The sequence below is a fragment of the Anopheles coluzzii genome, chromosome 2, assembly GCF_943734685.1.
Source record: "Anopheles coluzzii chromosome 2, AcolN3, whole genome shotgun sequence".
NCBI classification, from domain to species: domain Eukaryota; kingdom Metazoa; phylum Arthropoda; class Insecta; order Diptera; family Culicidae; genus Anopheles; species Anopheles coluzzii.
This window is the reverse complement of record NC_064670.1, coordinates 11,070,844-11,095,393: the sequence shown is the minus strand read 5'-3', so window position 1 is coordinate 11,095,393 and position 24,550 is coordinate 11,070,844. Positions and strand designations below refer to the sequence as shown.

The window sequence follows — 24,550 nt, the reverse complement described above, 5'->3', positions numbered from 1 at the left end:
CTGCGAGAAAGTTGGTTGAGATGTGGGAAGTGTTTCAACGACTGTTTTTTAGTTGTAAGGAAGAATTAAAAACGTTAGCAACAATTAAGACAGAATAGTAACAACCTTTCCACTCATTTGACTTCCTAGGAATGACGATATTCGATACCATCCCTCCGTGAATTCCATCTCTAATTGCTATCAAGGTACGTACCCATTCTCACACCTACACCGGACACAGTAGTTAAATGGAGAGTTTAATCTCCAAAGCAAAAAAAAAAAACATTTGCATTTATCTCCCCTAGCAACGGACGGGCGCGCGGGTTCAATGCCGCCGTCGTTCCGCACACTGCTTCATTCAATCGTCGCGAAGCGACATTTTCCCACCGTGAGCGGAAAGTTCATCGTAAATGTGTTTTGACATTTCCGGAAGGCACAAGCATCGTTCTCGTCCCTTCTACACCACATTTCTTCGAACGCACATTTCTACGTTCAATACTACTAAGGCGAAAACCCACGCACAGGACGATTCTATCATGACCCACACAACAACAACGCCTACCAACACTAACGCGCCAGGGAAAAATAAACGTGAAGCGCTGCCCAACGCTGCCCCCGCGACTGTTTGCACGTTGTGCCATCCTACGCACGTCCTACCTGCACACACACATACACATTCACAGAATTATTCGCGAATGTTTCCGAAAGGATGTTGTTGGCGGTGGATTCACGGTGTGTGCCGCAGGTCATACCAAAAGCGGCGGAACAATCTTCCATGAGAGCGCGTGGGATGTATTTATGACGATTTCTGCCCGCACGTCACGTTTTTCTAGTCGCTTTTTGAAGGCGTTGAAAGTGCTACTACTGTTCAAGGATGCTTCGAAGGAACTTGATCCGGGAGCTATTTCCCGTGCTTCTGGACTGATTTACTGGAACCCGTCCGTCCCCGGGCTGTGATGCAACCCGGGCCGGATCGCCCGGAAACGGTGAGCAGTTAAGTGGGAATTTTTGACAGCAAACTTTCATATTGCTTGTCCATTCTTATTAAAAAGCTCGTACGCTAAGCGGAATTAGTTGATGGTTGAGAGATTTGGATAGAATACGATAAATGGGGGGAAATATAACAAGTTTAAGTGGAATGCATTATTGATTATCGCTTGATTCTTGTTACAAAGAAGTGGGTTGGCCAATGGACCACAGTTGTTCACTTTCAAGCGCAAATTTGTTTGGAAAAGGTTAAAAAATATTCCATAAAAAGATGAGGATTAACATCCTTATGGTCAGTAATCGAGATGAAGTTCCGGCGGCGGTTCCACACCCGAACCAATTGCCTGATTTGCCTCACTGCCCAGGAACACTAACCACTCGACCCTTTGGCCGTGCCTGAAATATAGGCACAAGAGGTTCACTGGAGGCCGGTACCCCGACATGAAGCAACACGAAGGAAAAAAAAGGTCAACGAACGGAACGCAGGCGAACGCAGGGAAACAGTGAGATGCGGTGGTGATGGTCCTGTTGCTGTTTGGTGGTTCGGAAAGCCACGAGACACCTCTTGGAGGATCAGGCTTTAGCAAAACCACGATGTATGAGTGAGCAGCATGGTGGTGTCATTCGCATATGTTTATTTGTGTAGATACATTTGTGTGTTGTGTACCCTTGCTGCGCATCCGCTTTCGTGCTCATCGTCGTTCGCCCCTTGCATGTTTGGTGCATTTCGTTTCGAGGTTTGTGCCCGGAGACGGTAGAAATCTGCCTAGAAGCAAGAATCCAACAAGCCACCATCCCTTGTCACTTGTCTGTCCTGTCTGTCTCTGCGCTGTCCTTTCGTTCCGAGTCCTTGTGAATGAGAGTGAGAAAGAGAGCGATAGTGAAATGAGTGCTGAGATATGCGAAAAAGAGAGAGAGAGAGAGATAGGAAATTTGGTTGGCGAGTGAACAGGATAGAAAAGAACGCGCGTTCTTCGCTCGGTACGCGCTCATCGAAGGCTTTTCGACTCGTTTGCGTTGGAGGGATGACATCCAAGCGTCCTTTGCATTAGAAGCTATGAGGTATAAAAGAGAGAGATAGAGGAGATTGTAAGCTTTCTCCCACTCGTTCACGTGCGGATAGACATTAAAGCAAGGAAGTTTATTGAAAAATCGTTCACCCAACTGCTTCTCCCAAGCGCACACACACACACATACACTCAGACGGAATGGACATGGAAGGGCAGGAGAAAAGTGCCATCGAGTAACAAAAACCATCGCTTCTAACCGTCATCGGCGGGCAGCAGCAGCAACAGCAGCAGCAGTAACAACGCCAGCATATGGATCGATTTGTAACGAGTGAAAGAGTACAAGAATAGCATGCTTTCCCTCTCTCTCTCTTTCTCTCGGTCGTTCGACGCACACGCTACGGGAGGATTGTTGAAAACTGCACTGGGAAACGTGATTTCTATCACGTACGCGCGAGCATAAATGCCACGGTGGGTCGCCGCAGCATGGCAGAACGCAACAGCATCGGGTGCTGGGGAGGGGAAGGAGTACGGCCGTACCACCGCTTAGAGTCTCGAGAGTGGCAAAATGATGGCATATTATGTTGTGTGTTTTATTGTGGGTCGATTTTCTAAAGCCCCTTTTTGGAACCTGGTGCTTCGCTGGGTTCGTTCGTTCGTTCGTTCGTTCCCGCCTGTCACCCTTCGCCACCCCTCCTTTAGGACGAGGACGGGGGTAGTTTGGGCATTTTGGTATTCATTACACTTTTTTCCAATTAAAGCTAAAAGCACCCAACGAATCCTGCGTGGGCTTGTCGTGGTGGGATACATTTAAGCGGAAGATCGGCGGCGGCGACGGCGGTGGTTGCTGGTTGAAAATGATTGCTCGACTATTTGCATACATCCTTTGGGTTCTTCCTGCATTCGGTTATTAATTTTGAGCCAATATGTTGCCACTCGAAAGCGGAGGAATGCGGAGGGGTTTGAAGTGTTCCCAGGTTCTATGTTTGCCATCATTAATGCGCTATCCCTTTAATAAATGAACCGAGAAAGAAGTTAAATGTAGGAGTGATGGGATGTCTGCCTTTCCTATATCAATATCAATGAGCATTAGACAAAAGATAAACATTTTAAAGCATCATTTTGGTCTACAATTTTGCAACAAACAAAACATAAAAAATGCTTATACTTTCCCTTTGCCATAGACACGTGCCTCAATGATATGGTTTGGTTGCTTTCTTGCGCGGTCTGTTTGGCTTACGGCAGGCTTTGGCTAACACCCATTCACCTTACCTGCGCTGTGCTGTTGTCCGCAATCAATTCTTCCCACCTTGCGGACAATCATCTCAACCCAATCATTCTCACCATCAGCACCATCATCATCATAATCGTCATCAACGTCAGGAGAGGAGTCTACCCAGCACAACTCCACCACCCGGTTTCAACCTAGGCGAGGACATTGTTTAACATACCACCGTACTGTGGTGCACTCCCTCTCCCCGCCAACTGTACTGTCACTTGGTTCAATTTTTTTTTGCTATCCTGACCAACCGATCCCTTCAAAGGTTCGCATCACTGGCTACGACGCCTGTCGCCTGTCGGTCTTGCGTAGATGTGTGTGAGCGCGTTTGGTTTACATACGTCGTCGACACGACAAGAAGGATAAACTCGATTATGGCAGTCGGATTTTATGGTATTTGCCATCACCCACGGTGTGTGTGTGTGTTGTTTCGCCTGGGAGAGGAGAAACATGCTCGAATTCACATCAACCTTACCTTTTTTTCACTTCGTTGTTCCATTTTGGTTGCAAAAGGAGGAAAAAAGTGAGACCCCTTTTTTTGCTGCCACACTTTGCGTTTTGGTTCACGAGCCGAAAGGAAAAACGGTTTTTGCTGATGATGGGATGTTCAGGGAGTAAGTGTGTGTGTGTGTGTTTGTATTTTATCCTCGAGTTGAATTTTTGGTTAGCGCTTTGAAATTAGGGGTTTTTTGTGTGTGCTTCGCTGGTTCTCTCTGCTCGTTCGCTGCTTCTACTCAAAAGAATTGAATTGATGAAAGTATTAGTGTAGCTGCTGGTATTATGTGTACGTATGATTTAATTCTGTGAGCATCTGATTTGTGTTGAAGTTTTGCGTGTGAGTGGATCGTATCGTAGGGGCGTTAGAATGTGTTTAAAAGGTTTCAATTGAGTTCATTAAACAGCTCTTATTGTAAGTGGGCCGTCGATTCGATGATGATAAGGTTAAATATGTTGTTGTAACAAAATGATTATGATTCTCAGGAGAATTAACTCGTGCTCCTCACTCCCCTAAAAGATAGAACAGTATGTGTAAGTCATTCCGATTCAAATCACATCACCCAAATTGGCCTTTTTTGTGCGGGGTTTGACTAGTTCAATTTACTAAATTAATTTCCAAGCACAGTTTTCTCACTGAAACCAATAAAATCGATGTACAAATTGTCACTGTTTAATGAGCTTTGGACTTTGAGCATTTCGTCCAAACTTTGCCCACAAAAAAAAAAAAAACTAACCCACTCAGCTAAAAGCTTGCAACCGCAAACCGCTTTTTTTGGTCTCGATTTCATTCATCACACCTGCGTGTACAATTCAATCCCAATCCCCCTTCCTGTATGTACATTGTGGTAGGAAAGAAAAAGGTGCAAATTGTATCGGGCTCATTGAGGTAGATGTGTTTCATCTACTTTTTACCTGGTTTGGGGCGAACGACTGTGGCCTAAACGAGCTGTAATGCGTAGGTAATTAAGCGAAAACAACAACAAGCAAAACCGACTGGCTATGTGCAGTTGGATAAACTATGGAGAAGGGGTTTGCTTACCACCTTACCACAACAGGTGATTCCAGATGCTGGAACAAGCACGTCGGTTCCATGGTGTAATGGTTAGCACTCAGGACTTTGAATCCTGCGATCCGAGTTCAAATCTCGGTGGAACCTTTGCGGTGATTGGATGGTGGTGTGTGCCCCCAGAAGATTATATAGCTGCGCTAGATAGAAGCTTTATAAAGTACACCTTTTTAATATAGAGGTGCATGTTAAAAAATATTACTAATGAGTGTAACAAAAAAGGTAAGAAATATAAATAGTCAAAGAAAAAAAGAAAAACCACTTATATTCACACAGGTTTGTTCTCAAATAAACAAACACATACTACGGTTGGTTATAACATTATCTAACATTTAACAGTGACAGTCGCGCTAAGTAATATTTCGTAACGATTATGACTAATTATCGTAACGAAAGTAACGAATTAGACGAATAATATATTAGGGGTAGATTTCAGTTATTAATATTATTTGAATATTATTTTTGTTTTATTTTTTCAAGAATCACCAGATAAAATTAACTTAAGCTCTAGACTGCTTTACTTTTGACAAAGAACATTCATATAGTTCATTCCAAAACGGTCGACTCTGTTGTGGTATGTGCCACACACACACACACTAGCCAAGTATAATCTACCTTCCCCAAAGCATGCATCGGTCGATCACAACGCTCCGCTCAGCTTCTGCGGGATTTCTTCAGGTATTCCCGGAATAATTAATCTCCCGCCATTTCGACCAATTCAGAACGTTCGTTCGCATCCGAAAATCGGAGCCTTTTTGTTTCTTTCCTTCTTGAGCTAAAGAACTGTTCCATGCCCAGGAACAGCAATCGTTTGGGCACTACATGTACACGCACAACACCACAATCGTCATTCGATACTCTTCCCTTACTGTTTGGGCTGGTTGACTGTGGTTGCATGCTGCCGGAGGACGAACCGTCGATGGCAGATGCGCCGGAGACCTCTCACGGCCGAACAGCGAGCCGAAGATCTTTACCCTTGGCCCTGTGCTTGCAGCACCTTGGAAGATGAGGACACAAGATCGTTCACATGTGTAAGGAGCGGGAGAAGACACAGTCCAAAAAAAACCAAAATCCAAAGGCGAGGGTCCTCGGTTTTGGTAGGTCTGTGATGTCCGGACTGAACGAAAGGAGGAGGGAAAAAAAGAACTCTCCCGTACCTCCTCACACTTGGCGGGCTTGAGCTGCAGTCGATTTTAACCCCTATTGAAGGACGCGCCCAGACGTAAAAGAAGGATCACACACCGTCAACCGAATCCATCGGGGTCATTCACATCGCCGGGGTCCCTCTGCCTCTGCGGCTGCTGCATATGTGTGTGCTGCACGCGTTTGGGCGCGCGATCTTTTTTTCTCTGTGATCCTGCTCTTCCCTTCTCTCTTTCTCTCTCATTCAGTTTCGTTCGTTTGTACGTTTTTGCCACCTCTCTTCTCGGGCTGTTTCTTCCGGTCGTCTTTCGTACCCACGGTTGGTGGCTTTCCTTCTCCCCCTGTCTGTCCATCTTTCGGTAAGTTCGATGAAAATTAATCTTGCACCGGAATGGGAGAACAAGTAGAACAACAGGCCGTGCCTCCTCCCCCCTCCTGCCTTTTGTCCAAAGGGAAGAAGGCAACGAACGTGCGCCCGTCTTTGATACAGCGGGTCATCGTTTCTGGCGTTCGTCTCTCTGTGTGAGATTGATCGACATGAGCAGGAGGAGGAGGATCGTCTCACGCTCATCACGCTTGCTCACCCTAAGCTCAACTCACGGTGTTCGCTCCCTCTGTCTGCGCGCTCCTCATCTTGAGCGTTTGATGTGCGTCCTCCTTTCATGCATTTGTTTCGCCGCTTGTTTTGCCTTTGCGTGTGTGTATTTATTTGTGTATTTCGTTGTTGTTGTTGTTGTTACTGTTGTTCCTCTTCTCCATTCGTCTGTGTCGTTTTTCATTACTCTTTCGGCTTCAATTCTTAATGCCATTTTACATGTTTGTGGCTACGGTTGCTGCTGCTTTGCTTATTACGCGTTACGCTTTAGCATCGTTTCGATAGAATAGTTTATGTGTTCTGCTCAGTCCTCCCTTGCGTTTATAAAATGTTGTGGCCGGTTTTTGTTTTTTTCGATTCTTTCTGCATGTGTGTTTGTGTTTGCATGCGTCTGGGTGTGTTCTCTCTTTGGCGAGCAACGTTTTGGCGACGATGAGAATGATCCCGATCAAAGCAAAGCCGAAGAGAAGGGGTAAAGGTAATGGGAACAAAAGATTTTATCGCCATTTAGCGGCGTTTTGCTGCCATAGCCCTAGCAATCGGATACCCTTCTCGCGTAGGTCGCACATCCTTTGGATGTTTTCGGTGTCGAATGATTGCCGTACCATCGTCTCGCTTCGGTCGACCGGGGTGGTCCAGTGCATCAAACCACGTTTCGTGCAATAGAAACCCTTTAAATGATGATCATGATGGCCACCAGTGCACCGGCCACAACCAGGGATGTACCAAAACGGGTATTTTCAATTTCGGGAATAAATGGACGTTATTTTCACGGGTAAATTAGGGTTTTTACATCGAGTACATACGGAATTCGAGTACATTTTTCATCAGATCCTAGTTGCTAGATTACCTTTCTAGTTTGCTAGACTAAAATTTGGAGGATGCCAAATGTAACGGGTAAAACGCTTTGATTAATGGCGTTTCAACTTATTGATTAGAAATGCTTGCTTAGAATTAAAAACATCTTAGAGTATTCATTTTGAGGTAAAACTGTTTGCTCTTAATGATTGAAAATGATGACATTTTATGAATAATAAGATCATTGTTTTGAAAACTTTGAACGAATCGTTTACAAAACAACATCTAGTTGTACGACATCGACATAATTGGAAACTATTGTAGTGAATCATAGTCTCGTTAGAAATATAATATTGTGTTTGTGTATTTATCTATATATTTAAGTATTTTAGGATATAGGAAAGTTTGCTTTGATTTAGGAAATGTCAAATTAAAGTTTTCATAAGTCTGCTCAAATATCTCCCCAGGCAAAAAAGCTACAAGAGTACAAAATTGTTGACTTACAGATAAATATGGGTGCTTTAGTCAAAAATTGATGTATTAGAGCGCACATTTGGCGGCAACGACTGTATGTAAACTTTTGAAAAAAAGATTTTTAATATAAATTACAGAAATCTATACGAAATTACCTAAAATTCACACGGGTAAAAACGAAAAAAGTAAAAACTCGATAAACACAAGGTAAATACATTACTCCACGGTACAACACAGGCCACAAATGGCAAGGATGGAGTAGAAGGAAAGGATGAGGGAAAGAAATAACGAGCAACTAAATTGCACCTTTGAATTGGACATTGATTCAAAGCAGACAAATACAGAGATGGTGTAGATTGTAGGTTAATGAAATGGCTTCTAATTAGTTAGAATCTGTGTAATGGTTAATAGTTTCAATTCAAAAAAACATAAAATACACGTTAGTATACAAACTTTGCAACTTCAAAGCTTAAAACCATTTCCAAGGAGCAAAAGGTTCAAAGCATTAGATGGATGAAACAAACTCATTTTGATATTGCAATCTATTGAAGATTTCACTAATACTACCTAGCCGCATATTGCAGAATTGTTATCCTTCTTGTTGGGACAACGAGAACAAGCACTAAAAAGGTGTACAACATTCGGCAAAGATGCTTGACTGAGCTAATGAATGTTTTCGTTCCGTTTGCGGTCCGGCTTTGTCCATTTGCTGGTGGTGTTGATGGCCAATTCTAAGAAAAATTACCAGAACCCTCCGGACCCGGGGTGGCAAAACTAGAACAGTACAGTCAGACACATAGATCCCTCAAGAATGTGTAAAGTGAATGTATGTGTGAGAGAGAGAGAAAGAGAGACAGAGGAAGCAAAAGAACCACCGTTAAGGTGTAGTTGAGTGGCATGATCAATGAAATTCTCGCAGCCCATAACTGGCAGACGACTCGAGGTCGTTGGGGTGTACGGCCAAGAATCGGCTCCGGCCACTGGAAGCCCAACAAAGGCTGGACACGGCGGTGCGGCATACTTGAGATGTTTTTCCCATCCCGATTTATGCTGCCGTTTTGCTGCCCGGCCCCAGCCGATCGTTGATCATTTTTCATTGCCCAGCGACGCCGACGCCGATGGAGAGAAGAGCGTGTGAGCGCGCGCGCGCGCCACCTGCCGTCGCACGTTGTTTTGGAGCATTTTCGGTAGAAGATGGGTGCGCGAACCGTGGGATCATCCGGCGTGTGGAGTGATGAAAATGTATCAGGCAAGACAGCGTCAAACATTCCTTTCAATGACTGCTATCCATACAATCATACACACACACACATCAACGAATGATCCACGAAATCGATGGAAGGTTGAGTTTAAGCTTGTTTTATGTTCCTAGTGGCATGTGTAATAAAACCCAGGTCGTTTTTGTTCGGTTCCGAAATCAACGAAATGACTTCTTACTTTGGCTTCCCTTTTTGCTGATACGCCGCCGCCTTACAGCCGAATTCGTCATGCATTCGTCCTCTGAAAGCAAAGTGTTTTAGGGAAGGTTTTGTTGGCTCGTACCCTACCCGCCACTGGAAACTTAACGTCCGTTCGGGCGCTGAGCTGAGATCTGGACCATGGGCAATTTTTCATCCCACTAATCTGCTCTCCCGCAAAGGCTTTTCTTACGGTACGAGAACGGTTGGACGGGAAGGAAAGCGTACGAAATTGGCTCGAATAAAGTACGGCTGGTGCCGTGTGTATCATTCTGCTCCTTTTTCTGCTCTCCCCATAGGTTTCGTTTGCTGGGCGGCAGATGAGCCACAAATGGAGGTCACTCTTGTCCATCCATCAGTGTGTGTGTGTGTGCGTTTCTTGTTCGATTTGTTGTGTTGCTGTCGATTGTTGCCAATGATTGTTGTTTGGTTGGCGTTCTTTGTCGGGGTTTCCGTTCGTTAATCGTGTGACGGCGTGTTCCATTCAACCCGGAGGTTCTTCTCATGCATATCCACAACGCTCAAGACAGCGACAGAGCGCACTACCTTTAGAGCTTTTCCAGAGCCCGTTGGCTGAGCAAACAAGCCAGCCGATGATGATTGGGATGTTCAAACATCTGAATGGGAACGGGTTTTGATGGGAGTTGATGGGAGTTTGGTGGAATATATTTTAGATCGTGACGATGAAAAGAATCGAAGCAAACGCACGATACAATCCGTTTTCATCCATACAGTGAGAATCTGTTGGACCTTTTGATTCCGGCAAGGATATACTAGGTGACGGTGAGGGAAGAGGACACGCTCTGCCGCTTTGATGGTGATTTATGAAAGCTGATTTTTTTGGACTTAAGGCTGTGCGTCTTGGGCCGCTAAGAGCCAATTAAAGATATTAGTAGACAAAATGAGATAAAAGTCTAATCGTTATTAACTATATTGTTTGGAGATTCGAATGTTCTTATGAATCATATGCATTTGTTTTGGGTATGTTAAAGTTAGTTTAACGCAATGCTGGATAGAAATAGGATATTTTGATCAATGCATTTCATTTTTTTAGTGTTCAATCAATACTATCTGGTAAAGCTTTGTTGAGGTTCAAGTACTCTTAGTCTTAAGAATGGTTAACTAATGCGTGATTCAGGCCATATTTGTTACATGACGTATTAAATAATAATTAATTAATAATTCTTGGGATTCGAGCATTCATCATTCCTATGATTTTAGCTGCCGGGCACTGCCTTCACACCTGCTAACACATTCTATGTTCAGGAGCTTTAACTTTTTCACGTTTGTTGTCTAGCCATAACCAAAAGCACCCTTTAAATGTATCCCTCTAGTGGTCGTCAGCCTTTTAATTATTTCAACTGCTTATATCTATGTATCTTTCTCAAAGCGACACCTTATCATCATGCATACTATGGCCCCCCCGTCTTGTATTAAGCTGTTTGCTCTGCCCCACACGTTTGCTAATTAAAACGGTTGAAATGCTTCCGTACGGGAAGGGAAACGTCAAAACGTCTTCTTAATAACGTCAAAACGTCTTCTTAAAGTGTGCACAGTGGCTAACGGAGTGAAATGGTTTAAGAAGAATAATCACTTGTAACCAGACCCAGCACTCACACACTCACTCACTGTAACACATGCCACCTTCTAACCCTACCATCACTAATTTGTTTTAATCAGCCCCGGCCAACGCCAAGAAAGGTAGGAAAAGAGTGTGCTACCAGCGGTTGCCAATGCTTGGTAAATGTTCTACACCCCTCCCCCCGGCCACACATTTAAATCCGCTCGATTGTCGTCGACGGGAGCAGAAGTGGAGACGCAGCGCAGCGATATATAAAAGTGCGATGAAAATCGTAAAATCATACCCGGCCGTGTACAACCGTTCCGTTACACGGCTTTATGATGGTGTGTTTCGTTCCACCGTTTTTACGATGGGAAAAGCCGGCCGTAGTAGTGTAGTGGAAGGCGCGGGGCTACACACCGTTGCTGGTAAGGATGATGATGACGATGATGATGATGGGCCCTTGTCAGCGTTTATGAACCTTCGAGCGGCGGGTGCTTGGCTGCGTTTGTTGGTGGTGTCGGTGGTGCCTATGCTCCGTACAGTCAATATGAGGCTTTAGGGCATTAAATTTTGATTTTGTTTTATCATCAAAATTTGAACAAATCTGTCCGTTTGGAAGAACTTTTTTTTGTTTTTTGGGTAGCAAAGAACCACTTTTAATTCCTCCCCAAAACAAAAAAAAAAAAATACATTCAAGTAACGGAAACATGTTTGTTGCCTTCAATGTCTTGCTTCGAGTTCTATCACTCGCTCCACGGCCTTCTAACGCTTGCAGTAAAGCCAACCCCAACCACGCCCGCGCTACCTCCGTCACGGCGGCAGCTTTCGGCACCACCGCCGATCACGGCAGGCGAGAGAATGGGGCAAAGCAAACGGGCGACGCCTCGCTTTACAACGTTTTGCAATCGCCATCGACCCTTGAAACGAATTTTCCCTTTTCCGAAGGGCAACTACACCGCCACCACCAGCGCAGCGCTGCCTGGCAAAGCGCCTCTCCAGCGTCTACTAGCAGCAGCAGCAGTATTAGTAGAGCAGCAGCACCACCATTGGGGCGATATGATACGCGATGTGCGGGGAGCGAGAGACCGGCAATAGAAACGGAATCTATCTGCTGCGAAACCTGCTCCGACCAACCGATTTGCGCTCAGTGCAGCAGCAGCAGCAGCGTCGCCCAGCAAGCCCCAGGGGGTCCACGGGTTTAGGGGGGAGGGAGGAAAATTAATGAAAATTTTCTGAAACCTACTGCTCCACAACACCCCTACCCGGCCGCGCTGGCTCGGACGCACCGTCGTTATCCGTTATTTGTCATCGTCACCTACCCATTGCGGGTGACGGTGTGTTCCTTCCATACAGCGCAGCGCGGCTCACCACACGCACAGAGGGCCATGGTGTGTGTGTGTGTGCGTGTTTGTGTGCGCCCGCGCCCGACCGAAGAACAACGAGGTGAAGGTGAAAGTTACAAAGTTGTGGACACACTGAGTGTGTGTAACTGAAGGGGTGTGATATAACGGAGCGAAGGGAGGGGTTAGAGGGGAGGGGTAGTTTAAGAGAGCGAAGTTGGATGAAATCGTCGGCACGGGTTGGGTGGGAGGGGGAGCTCTGGGAGAGACTATTAAAAGTGCGCACGGTACTCGAAACGCCGAAAGAGCGCGTAATTTGGAGAGCGCATTTAGAGAAGCGAGAGAGTATAACAAATTGATGAGAATTAGAGGAAGAGAGAGAGAGCACAATTCGATCTAGCAGGAGAGCTCGATAGGGAAACGATGACAGTTGTAGCGCGCACAATGGAAAACGATGTCATTGTAAAATATGGACATAGGATGTAAAATGGAGCGAAAAAGCATGGCGAAATGAGCGAAACAATAGAAGGAACAAAGAAAACAAAGACAAGGAAGAATCATCTGCCGGCGTCTAGGTTCGTTTCCTCGTTTTGCTGGTTTTGAAACCAACTTCTCAGCTTCCTTTCTCTAACGTGCAACGTATTTCTCGGAACTTCCCTTGGTTGGTCCTTTTTTTTCTCTCCAATTTCGCTTCTTTCCTCTCGTCTTCTTGATACTGTGGCGGCACTGGAAAAGGGGTAGCTCCGTGGGCTTATGATAATGAACACAAACACACACAATGCTCTTCAAAGCTCAATCATATTCCTGGCCAATTTCGCCATTTGTACCAATCGGCCCCATTCGTTCCCTTGCTTTGGCGCGGTTCTTTAGCCGAGGTGGACGCGCGTGATTGCTGCGGTGGGTTGGCTTGGGGGTCGGTTGGGTAGACCCTGGCGCGCAGGCACACGGCATCGAAGGTGAACGCCGACAAACAGCGTTGCAACACAGAACCTCGGTTTCGGTGGCCAACCTCGACGCCGCACGTTGCATTAGTAGCAAAAGACACAGACAGACACAGGTGGAAGCGGGACGGAACGCACAGTGGTGAGTTGGAAAGAGCAATGGGCAGTCAGAGCGAGAGAGAGAGAGAGAGTGAGTGAGTGTAAAAAAAACGACTCTCCTTACAAGAAAAGGAAATCAACAAGGGTCGGATTGGTTTGCGCCGGAGCGCGGGGGAGGGTTGGTAGTGGTGGTAAATACTAGTAAATATCGTGCTGTTGCTACTGCTGCTGTTGCTATTGCTACCCTGTTCACGCGGGTATGGTACCGTTTGCACGCGCGTCACTCACGTTCGCTCCTCTCACGCCGTGAGCGGCTGCGGAATCAGCTGAGCGAACCGAACGCACGCACACAGCCGCGCGGCGAAGGCACTCACAACGCACACCAGCAAACCACCACTTGCCGGTGGACTGGACTGGTTCGGCAGTGTGCGTGAGGGGCACGCACACAGGCAAACGGTGCGCACACACACACACACACAGTCGCACACACGCACACTTCAGCAGCAGAAACCGCAAACGCAGTGAAACCGAAACCAGCTGAGCGATTTCCTTCGACACTTCATTTTGCTTCCTTCTTGTTTGCTGCTCTTCGCGCTTCCTTCTTTGCGTGCAGGTGATTTCGCAGTGTGCGTGCGTGCGTGTGTGTGTGTGTGTATCGTGAAGGGGAATTCCTGCTCTCGTCGTGGGTGACGGAATTCGCGCGCGCGCCTCTTCAACCTCTCCGCACCCTTTTCCCCCTGTCGCGACGGTTTGCGTTTCTTTGCCTGCTGCATTTCGGGATCGGACAGAAAATGGGAAAACCGTACGTAAGGGGGGGTGGAAGCGGAAGGGTTAAGATGAATGGCAAAGGGAGAGCATGGTGGAAAGGTAATTCTGTTTGATGACGCGACCGTTGGTTTTGCCTGAAGCCCCGATTAGGGAATGGGGATGCCCTTGCTGTGGCGTGCGTTTGTTGTGCGCTGCGCGAGCTTATGCTGTACTGTGGCGGCCCAAGTCTGCTTCGTCTGTGCCCTCTCGCTCCAACCACCACGCTCTCTCTCTCTCTCGAGGTGGTAAGTTTGGGTTTTAATCACGCAAAACAAGAAGCTAAAGTAATGATAGTGCTGTGCTGGCAGGCAGCTCACCGCACAAAGGGCCACAAGCACGGCGTATTGTGCATGCGAACTGTTGAGGTTGACAAGGGAAATACAAAGACAGACAGGAGGAGGGGGGGGGGGGGGGTTGTTCGTGTGACGGTCTTACGAAAAGTAGTCCACCTGTGTGTGTATGTTGTGTTGGACCGTCAGGAGGGTTTCTCTCTATACACCAACTGTCTCATATTGATAATGGAAACTTGCAATATTGGAATAATTTACTAGGGAGTGTATGTAACTTAAGGCTACATCATATTCAAGCTGTATGTGTGTGTAAAGCAACCTTCTTTGCAAAACGTACTACTTTTGCGCACTTGGTAAATGTGGATGTCAATGGTGGCGAAAATTTTCGACAGGAGAATGATAAACTTTAGTTGGAAATTGCCTATCTGAATAATGGATTTGTTCTTAATGTTTAGGTGCTTTACAAGGTAGTTGCAGTTGAAAACAGCATTGCAAACTTTATAACGATATTAATTGGATTGGCAAACTATATAAATTGACTTGACACGCTGGCAATTTTCGATGAAAAAAGGGAAATTATCGAAAGCCGAATTACCACCACTTTCGGCAAAAAGGAGGTGCGCAGCCGGTAGGATTCGAACCTACGCTCCCAGAGGGAATCTGATTTCTAGTCAGACGCCTTAACCGCTCGGCCACGACTGCTGCTTGCGGAGAGGGCGTCTAGTGGCATTTAAAAACTCTCTTCGCTCAACTCACACCTTCGCAAAGGCTCGAAAAGTTGCCATTGCAAAACAAACAACGCTTCCGCTCTTCTTTCCGCACACCCCGAAGCAACCCTGCTGCAGCCAACCACCATAGCAACACGCATCCCTTTCTCACCCCCTCAAATACCCTTCCCCTAGCACGTGGCAGTATTTTTTTCCTCCTAATCTTGCGCCCCAGTACTTGTTCTTTCGAGCGACCTTTCTGCGCATCGGTGTGTGCGTTTGCAAACCTCCCCCTCCTCCCGTCGGTCGTTCAATGATGACGACGACAACGGTGATGGTGACGTTGCTGTTACGTCAATGCGGGGCGGTATAACGCGCTCACACCTCTCACCCGACTGCAAAAGGACGGATGGAAACGCACTGCTTTTGGGCGGCAGTTGGGGCAATAGTACCTAGGAACTACGACGCACTGTTCGGTAGGGACAAAAAACGGAAGCGCTTCTTCTGTGCGTAGCATCTGTGGGATTGCTGATTCTCGATGCTGCGTAATTAAATCTCCATAAAGAACTGGTGGGTGTGCGTGTGTGCGTGTTGAAGTTTAAGAATAGAAAGGCAAAACTAGATATTACTTCTTATGCGATTGAATTAGCATGCGAAAAAAGGAGTTTTTGTTTATTGGGAAACATTGTCCGGTACTGAATCGCTAACTTGTCTGTAGAAGGTAGACCGTTTAAAATGCCATTATCCTTTTGGGGTGAAAATGGGTCTAACCTGCTTTGGTCAGTCATTAACTTTTTGTCTATGCATTGTGCACACACCAATCGATAACTTTCTTTGTCACCTTTTCCTCGTTTGAAGCGCAGTTCGGCAGTTCCGTTCGTCTTTTTCCCCAAGTTACTCAGATATCGTTTCGATGCCGACTACGGACAGCTTCAAACTTCGGACATTCAGCATGTTTGTATGAAATGTCTACACTTCCGGTCACTAGCCATGCCGTTTTTTAATGATTGCCATGATGTACTAGAATCAATTTTAAAATGTGTTTGAAGTGGGGCACTAGTAGGCTCTGATGTCACGAGAAATACATATTTTCTAGCGGTCAGTTCATCACTGGAGGCATTCTTAGCCGTTTTTATTAAAACCGACGCCGGTGCGTTTTCTCTTTCGATAATTTCTGTAAATCTGGTCCGGTCCCATTCAAGTACCTTGGAATTTGTTGTGGAGATTACTACCAACGTGAAAACATCAGCGTTTTATAATATTATGCACTAATATTCACAAAAACATATATTTATTCCAGAACTCAGAATTTAGTATACAGACGTAACAATAATTTAGAAACTAAAAATCTGTGTGTGTTATAGTATGTGTGTGTATGTGTGTACAACATTTCCAGGCTGTTCTGAGTTGGTATCAAAACGTCCATAATTTGGAAACTTGAAACTGTCCGGAATATGAATCAAAATACTGTTGCAATTTCATGGTTTATTGCAATGTTTCGGGTAAAAGTATTGGAACTCTTTATGTTTTTCACAAATTTAAAATGCTTACTACAGTACAGTGAATTACGACCGATTAATTTTATATTAGTAAGAAAATGTTACATTCGAAAAATGTCCTAAGAAGTGGTCATCATTTATCGATAAGGATTCATTTTTTTATGTAATTTGACGACTGCAATGTAAAATTCCTAAGCAACCTTTTCGTTCTCTTCTGATTCCATCTTCCGCCACGAAAAAATAACTGAAATCCGTCGGCTGTGGTAGTACTACCACCACCACCAACACCAAAACCCAACACTACTACTTGCCTTGTCATCCCCAAGGGGGAAAGTTGAGCCAGAGAAGCGCACATACAAGATAACAACACACACACACACGGCAGCATTTTGTGGCGTGTGGCAAACATCGCGCAACAACAAGCGTCCGAGTGTGTATTTATGCGCTCGGCCTCCAGAGCTGCGGAGCGGAGTTCAAGTGCGTACGCGTTTGTGTCGCGTCTAGTCACGTCGCGGATCAGGTGCGTGTGTAGCGAAGGTGTGCCCTTCCGAGAGATAACGTGCGGTCTGGGGGGAGGTGGTGGTGGTTGGTGGTATGTTCAGTGTTGAATCGGCTACACACTGGTTGCAAATTAAATTCCAATAAAACACACCACATTATTGCCTGTGCTCTTTTCTCTTTCTCTCTCTCTCTCTCTCTCTCTCTCTCTCTCTCTCTCTCTCTCTCTTTGCTAAATTTCCTTCCCCCCTCGGCACGATTGATTAGTTATGCCCACGGTCATGATCGCGCGCACCCGATCCGCACAGCATTACGCATCCGACCGACTTCCGCCTCGCGTTAACCCCCCTCATTTCACCGGTGAGAGCAATGCAGAGAGAAGCGGCCGTGATAGAGACAAGCAACGGGTTGGGTGGAATGCTACCCTGTTTTTTTTTTCTCACTGCGATGAACACACGGGTGCAAATCGGCCAGCCAGCAGCTGATTCGCTTATTCAATTTGCCATTTTTTAACGGTGCGGAACGGTAACCTAAACCCAAGTGGCCCTTCCACCCCACTCACCTAACTTGTGAACGAATCATCGAATCGAGAACCAAGAATACAAAGGCCACATCGGAAATGTGTCGGAGTGTGTGTTAGGTGCGTACGTACGCGGGTGGGCTGATGATAGTGGCAGTGTGTACTAAATGCTGTCTCTGCTGCTTCTTCACGCTGTCCGTACCATTTGGCAGGCCCGCCGAAGAAACCCAAGAAAAGACACCGACCAGCACAGAGAGTAAAAGCGGGGCAAACACACCAGAGCCACCAACAAACACAAAAAACTCCCATTTATTGCCACGAAGTCACATAATTTCGGTAGGTCACGTAATCGTTAAGCAAATGAGAAAAGGAGAGAACGCGGCGGGCGCAAACAAGCATGATAGAAGGGAGGAGAATGGTGGTTGAATAGGGATGAATGTGGGGGGGGGGGAGTCTCTCGATGCGCGATTTTCTTGGGGTTCACCCCACCCCAAGACTATGCCCCGCTGTCGTGGACGCAGACTGCCGAGCTACAGGCAGTGTGGTGTGGTGGTGCTGTATGTCTCCTCGATTTTGACTTTTTGCACTTTTTCCCTCTTTTTCCAAACACACAGTGTGTGTACCACCAGCCAGCGGACAAGAAATCAACACCACAGAGAGGGTGCGCGCATGCACGAGTGAAAGAGAGGAAATAAACGGTCCAGGGAGAGACAGAGAGTGAGAGAGAGAGGGAAAGAGAGAAATTTATATAGAGGCTCTTTTCTGAGGGCTGCGTTGATGTTGATTTTTCCTATTTTTCCACCACGACCGACCGTGAGATGACTGTCATCGTGCATAGTAGTGTCGTTGTTGGGTGGCACGCGAATGTGACAACGCGTGGTGTTGTGCAAACGTTTTCCTTTTTTTTGTAGGTAAGCGTCGTGAGGTGGTTGCGCACGTATCAGGAAGGGATTTTGGTTTGTTTGATTGATTCTTTTCCTCTGCACAATAAATAAAGGCTTTTGTTTTGTTTGCAGATAAAAATCTCTCCAGTTAATTTTGTTTATTTATTAATTGAGAGTAATAGAGAAAAAGAAGAAGAGACTCTACATTTTTCTCTTTTCCTCGGATATCATTTTTCGCAGTCGGTAGGATTCGAACCTACGCTCCCAGAGGGAATCTGATTTCTAGTCAGACGCCTTAACCGCTCGGCCACGACTGCTTGGTGATGGGCAGGAAAATGAGACGATTCCGCTGTTATTTGAGAGCCAAGGAAACTGTTCAATCTCGTTCTTTTAGCTATTTCATTGTTTGATCCAAACCCAATTGACATTTGTTCCAAATTTTTAATCATGATCTGCTCGAATGCTTCTCGAAACACCAGCAATTGTAGATTTGTGTGTGATAAACTATGTGCGTGTTTGTGATCTTCTTCTCTCGGATGATGATGGTCGCCCATTTGTTTTTTACATTCATTTGCTTTGATAGCTGGCGAACAAAGAAGTCACATTTCGGGCGGCGAAATTTTGTGAAAATAAGGTGTTTTATTAGTATAAAATGGCTACACGACCAATGATAAGAATTGGGAAGGTTTTTTTTCTCCAAAGAACAAAGAAGATACCAACCAAATAGCCACATCACAGTCGATTTTAAAGGACTTGCTCTAAAATTCCTTTAAACTGGTGAAGTTAAAGCAAGTTTGAGGCGCCAGTTTAAGAGAAATAGCTCGAAGACCCGATTTTTGCGCTCGATTGGGAATCGATTGGGAGTTATCGTACTACTTTTTGAATTGTTTAATTACATCATATTATTTCCATTCATTATAGAACGACATACATTTCCCGGTTGATTCTCAACAGGTTCCTACAATACTTCAACCTTACAGAAAAAAAACATTGAAGAGCATATTAGAAGCTGTTTGTCTGATACTTTCCTAGGCATTTATGAAACTATTCGAAAAATTGTACAAATTGCAAACACTTCTTCCCTTTGGTGCTTTGTCCGTTTGCCATACCTTCCAGCTTTTTAATGTGCAATGGAGGAGGGCAAAACGGGAAAGAATAAATTGAGGTTCATGATAAAGGAAGGTTCACAAGCAGAGGAACACACACGGGCCGGTGTGTGTATGTGTACACGCATCGGCTCCCGGATGGTGTAGCCGCTGTGCCCTGAACCTACCTACCCGGCCGGTTGCCGTTTGGCTAAAAAGCGTCTCGTACGGTTTTGAACCTTCCCAAACGGGATCAGCCGGCATCGATTCCTCTCTTCCGATTACGAAGAAAACTTCGCTTCGATTTTACCCAAAACCACGTGGAGTAAGTGAGAGATGAAAAGCTTGGAACCACTTCCACCTCGGTCGTCGAGAACGCCGCCCCGCTGCTCACATAACCAACCGCCAGCACAAGAAGGGGAAGGAACATGTTTGGCGTTGTTCCGTTCGCGCCTGCCCGCTCGCCCGCATATCCACCGTGTGTGTGTGTGTGTGTGTGTTTCGAGTGCTCGAATTGTGATGACATGTTGGGTGGAAGGGAAAGCCAGCGGGAGAAGACGGACACACCGCCGTCCCGAGAATAGAAGGGAACAAAACACGGTGGTGTGTGCGCGCTGCGGTGTAGTGAAAACTTCTCTTTTGCCGAACGGCAAAAAGGGAGTTTGTCGGATTGGCATGCTTCTGTCCATTGGGAGGGAACAGCAGGCGAGGGGATGGAGCAGTAAAATTGGAAGTGATTACGTTACGGTCATCCGAATGCCACAGGCTTCCCCGCTTTTTCCACAGCACAGCAAAAGACGATAGAAACAAGCGAGCGAGAGCGCAAGAGACTGAGAAATAGAGAGAGAGAGAGCACAATGTGTGTGTGAGAGAGGCCTTTTTTTGGATCAATCTGGTTGGGTACTGCTGCTGTTGGGGGATGTTGGGAGCGTTTTTTTCAGGCCCATAAGTTTACACTTTAGCGCTTAGAATTGATAAATTAATGCAAACGGGCAACGGGGGGTCCGCCTGGGTCTCTCGCTCATGGTTTGGCCGAACAGAAGACAATTCGGCACTTTTGCCTCATGTGTCGTGTCGTACATGTGTGTCGCTTTGCGTGTGTGTGTATGTGTTTTACGGAGTAAGGGAATATGATTTAGCAAATCGGTTCCCCGAAATCGGAACACGTTTCCATCCGACACCGCTGATGGGGCGTTTGATACGGAGAGACACGGGATCAAAGCCAGGGATGCGTGATAGTTTATGGACAAAATAATAATCCAATGGGTTCATTATTGATAAAGGTCATAGGTTATAAGTGCTTCAGCATGTGCTTGTTTTTAATTAAAGTAATCGTAATAGTTGAAAGTAGTTTTATAACATTTTGACAAGTGATCATTTGAATAGATCAAAATGCGATTGGGTTCATTGCAGTTGACTTTTACTAAAAATAAATAATAAAATAAGCATTTAACCATCATTTGAATAAGCTTTGCCACTTTATTAATCATTTCAGTAACGCGATACTGCAAAAAAAAACGAAAGTAACCCCAAACTAAATCGTAAATTTGATTCGAAACGTGCCCTTCTTTGTGTTTCTGTGAAGTGGAAAAAAACATACAACACCGCGCTCACTGTTGCTCATTCATCCTTTTTGCTCACCGCGGTGAGACGACTTCCTTCCGAAACAACGAACCAACCAACACCGCCTCAGAACGACCACGCTCGCGTATATGTGTGAGCGGGAACAAGCGTGTGGAGATCTACCCACTTTCCGGTGGAGGAGCTTGCCTTGGCCAAGCAGTAGATGATGCGCTCTCTTATTTACTTTTCCTCGTCGAAGGGGGATAATTATTTGTATCACCCTTCGCCCCTTTCTGCTGCCCCTGCTGCTCAACGGTTGATTTGGCTTTTATGTTCTTCCGAAACTGAGCCGTTTTGCCTGCTTCCACCGGCATCTTCCGGTGTCTTCGATGGCGCACCACTCCGCATCAATCCCAGACGTACCAGCATGTGTTTGTATGTGTGTGTATTGCCCATTAGGCGATTTGAATTGATTATTTAATTGGTATTCTTTCGCTTTGGCGCGTTTTGTTGGATTATGATGCACCGACAGGCGCGCAAATTAGAGGAGTTGGGTTGGGGTGCGTTCAATAACAATTCTCCCATAGTTCCGGTACTTTGCGCAAGTGACAATTGCCATTTCTTTAGTATGCGTGTTTTTCGTGTTAAGAGTTTGTGGCACAAAAAATTAGTTAAAACACGCGGCTTTTGTATTATAATTTATAAGCAATATTTGTTGCAATTAATAAAATTCACCGCGTGACGTCTAGCAGATCTCGATTGTCTTGATCCAATATTTAATTGGCCATTTAAAACTCTTATAATTGATTGTCTTTTTCGTATACCCAGCGTCCTCACTGTTAAAGATCATTCTTCTTCGCATAAAACATCACCCCACAACCTTTACGAAAGATTAACAACCACCGACTGCACCACTGTATTTGGTAAAGCAGAACAAAAAGGAAGAGAAGGGAACAGGACACAAACAAAAAACATTCCATCTCAAGGCAACATTGAAACGCAAAGTTCCTTCCCACCAACACAAACGAGGAAAGAGAAGTGTACAGAAAAGAACCAAAAAAACAACGCCTACAACACACCGTTTAATGTTGGCTCCGATGAGCAATTTTTATGACAATTTCGGCGTTGAAAAGCTGCCAAAGCTGTTGAGGGAGGAGGGGGGGGGGGGGTCCGGTGGTGGTCCTGAAAATGGGAAGAGGAACGAAGAAAATAAGGGATGAAAAGGAGCGATAAAGAGGGAGAGAGAGTGTGAGAGAGCAAAGCAAAGCTCTGAGATGAGATTGATCAATGATGGTGTTTGATTTGATATTGACGAGCAGGAGCATCTTTGTCACGAAACTAGTTCCAGATTGTTGTACACTTTTCCACTCGTTCAATCATCGACAACTTAAACTACTTAAACTTTAATGACTTTGAATATTGTGCTAGAAAAGTGTTCACGGGAAGATTTCTCCCACTATGTACTGCCATTTTCAAAGTGACATATACTTCATTTTACCTGTACGTGTCTTTTTGTTTTTGTTCCTTTTTGGCTTGTGTCGTTTGCATAAAGTTGCTTACAGGCGCTCGAAAGGAAGAGGAAGTTCAAAGGTTTCAAGAGAGAATCACTGTGTGCAGCGAGGGGACCGTGTGCGGGCTGGGGGGACGTAGAAACAGGCGGGTGCCCAAGCGGGGCGGAGTGAACGTGAAGCGACTGCAAAATCTAGCCAACTTCAAACCGTTGTCGGATGAAATATCACACGCATCTCGGACTTTACCGCTCCGTCTCTCCATTTTGCTCCTGCTCGCTCGTTCGCTTCGTTTCGTTCACTATCTCTCTCTCTCTCTCTCTCTCTTGGGACGTTGTAGTAGGAGCGTAGAGCGGGTGCTGTGAAAACGTGTTCGATACGAATATTTAGCTGTTTTGTAGAAACCGGAACGGGCGCAAGGATGAGTGGAGGTGGCACAGGAGATTTTGATCGTGGGTCGGAAAGCCGGGAAAAGATGAACATTTTCCACTGGCTGGTTGCTGGCTGGCTGGCAGGCCGTTTCGGAGCACCATCGGGATAAAGGAAGTGCAAACAACATCGTACAATCGAGGGTAACTCTCTCTCTCTCGCTCTCGCTTACGCAACCGGCCTACTGCGAATCGAAAATCTATCCTGCCGAGTGTGGTGTGGTTCGCTTTTGCGGAACAAAGGACCTCGCCTGGTGCTGGTACCGTAACGCCGCTCGTAAGGATATATGCGGGACACTGGGAGCACCATTCGTTAGTGTGCCGTATGCACACACACACACATACACACACCCATACAAACACGATGCAAAATGCAATTCTGGACGCGTCGTCCGCGGGCACATTAGACGGGATGCAAATTTATGGTGAGACGGAAACGAGCATGATTGTCAGCACGGCATCAAACACAGGCACGCACACAGTCACATGCTGCTAAGGATGGGCTGGTTGGAAGGGGGTGGTGGGTGTATTGTGCTATTACGTGTACTAAAAACCACTTATTTTGCCGCTGTCTAGCGCTCGGCGAATGCCGCTTCTGCTCACGTATTTTCACACGCATGGGAAAGGGGAGATATGATGGTGGTTGGCGATGGTTTGGATTTAATTGAGATCGCTGGAATTGATGCTGGATTATGGAAGGTGGCACGGTGTAAATGTTAAATACCATTCGGTCTTGATTCTTTGCCAACGTTTGACTCCGCATGGCTATCGATTGACTATGTTTGGGTGTGCTACATTTTTCCGTATTTTCCGTGTGTTTAAGTTAGACTAACCATCACTGTATCTACAAAATTATAGTTGATATATGCACTACACTGTATTTTGTTGACGCGATCCCGTGGTACAGTCGTCAACTCGTACGACTTATTAGCATGCCCGTCATGGGTTCAAATCTAGAATGGAGGACCGTCTCCCCGTAGCAAGGATTGACTTTATTTATCCGGCTGGTACGTGGTAAGGAATTAAGTCTCGAAAGCCTGAATAATAAAAATAGGCCTGGCAGTCCGCGTAGGACGGTTACGCCAAATAGAAGAAGGAAGATATGCACTGTACATATGAGCATATCAGCACTTCGACAGTTTCATAAAGAGGGAATAGTGGCGCAGCATCTGTGTACAGGCGTCCCCCGAGTTACGACCTCCTCGAGTTACGACGATTCGCAGATACGACGATTTTGATTTTGACAGTTAAAAGTTGTCATCTACAAGAAATTGATGTATTTTTTGGAATATCTGCGCTGATAACCGTTATACACACATTTCCAAAGATTCCACAACTGCCCTATCTTGAATATCTATATTGTGTACAGTTTATTATTACATATAATTATTACATTATCGAACATTATTTTAAATAAAATACACGATATTATAAATTCCAACTCTTCAACTTCGGTTATAAACTTTATATTCATAGATATTCGACATACGACTTTTTCGACTTACGCCTTGTTTTGGGACATTTTTTCGGTCCC

General features: G+C 45.6%; 1 protein-coding gene and 3 non-coding genes across 4 annotated transcripts in view; 2 read left to right on the top strand and 2 right to left on the bottom strand.

The window, feature by feature from the left end:
• Positions 1-24,550, top strand: part of LOC120948316 (dendritic arbor reduction protein 1) — a 321,415-nt gene that overhangs the window by 213,822 nt on the left and 83,043 nt on the right. The gene's annotated exons all lie outside the window — the stretch shown is intronic.
• Trnaq-uug (transfer RNA glutamine (anticodon UUG)) lies at positions 4,835-4,906 on the top strand. Its single transcript has one exon. It is a non-coding gene; the product is annotated as a tRNA-Gln (tRNA).
• Trnas-aga (transfer RNA serine (anticodon AGA)) lies at positions 14,945-15,026 on the bottom strand. The gene has a single exon. It is a non-coding gene; the product is annotated as a tRNA-Ser (tRNA).
• Trnas-aga (transfer RNA serine (anticodon AGA)) lies at positions 18,668-18,749 on the bottom strand. The gene has a single exon. It is a non-coding gene; the product is annotated as a tRNA-Ser (tRNA).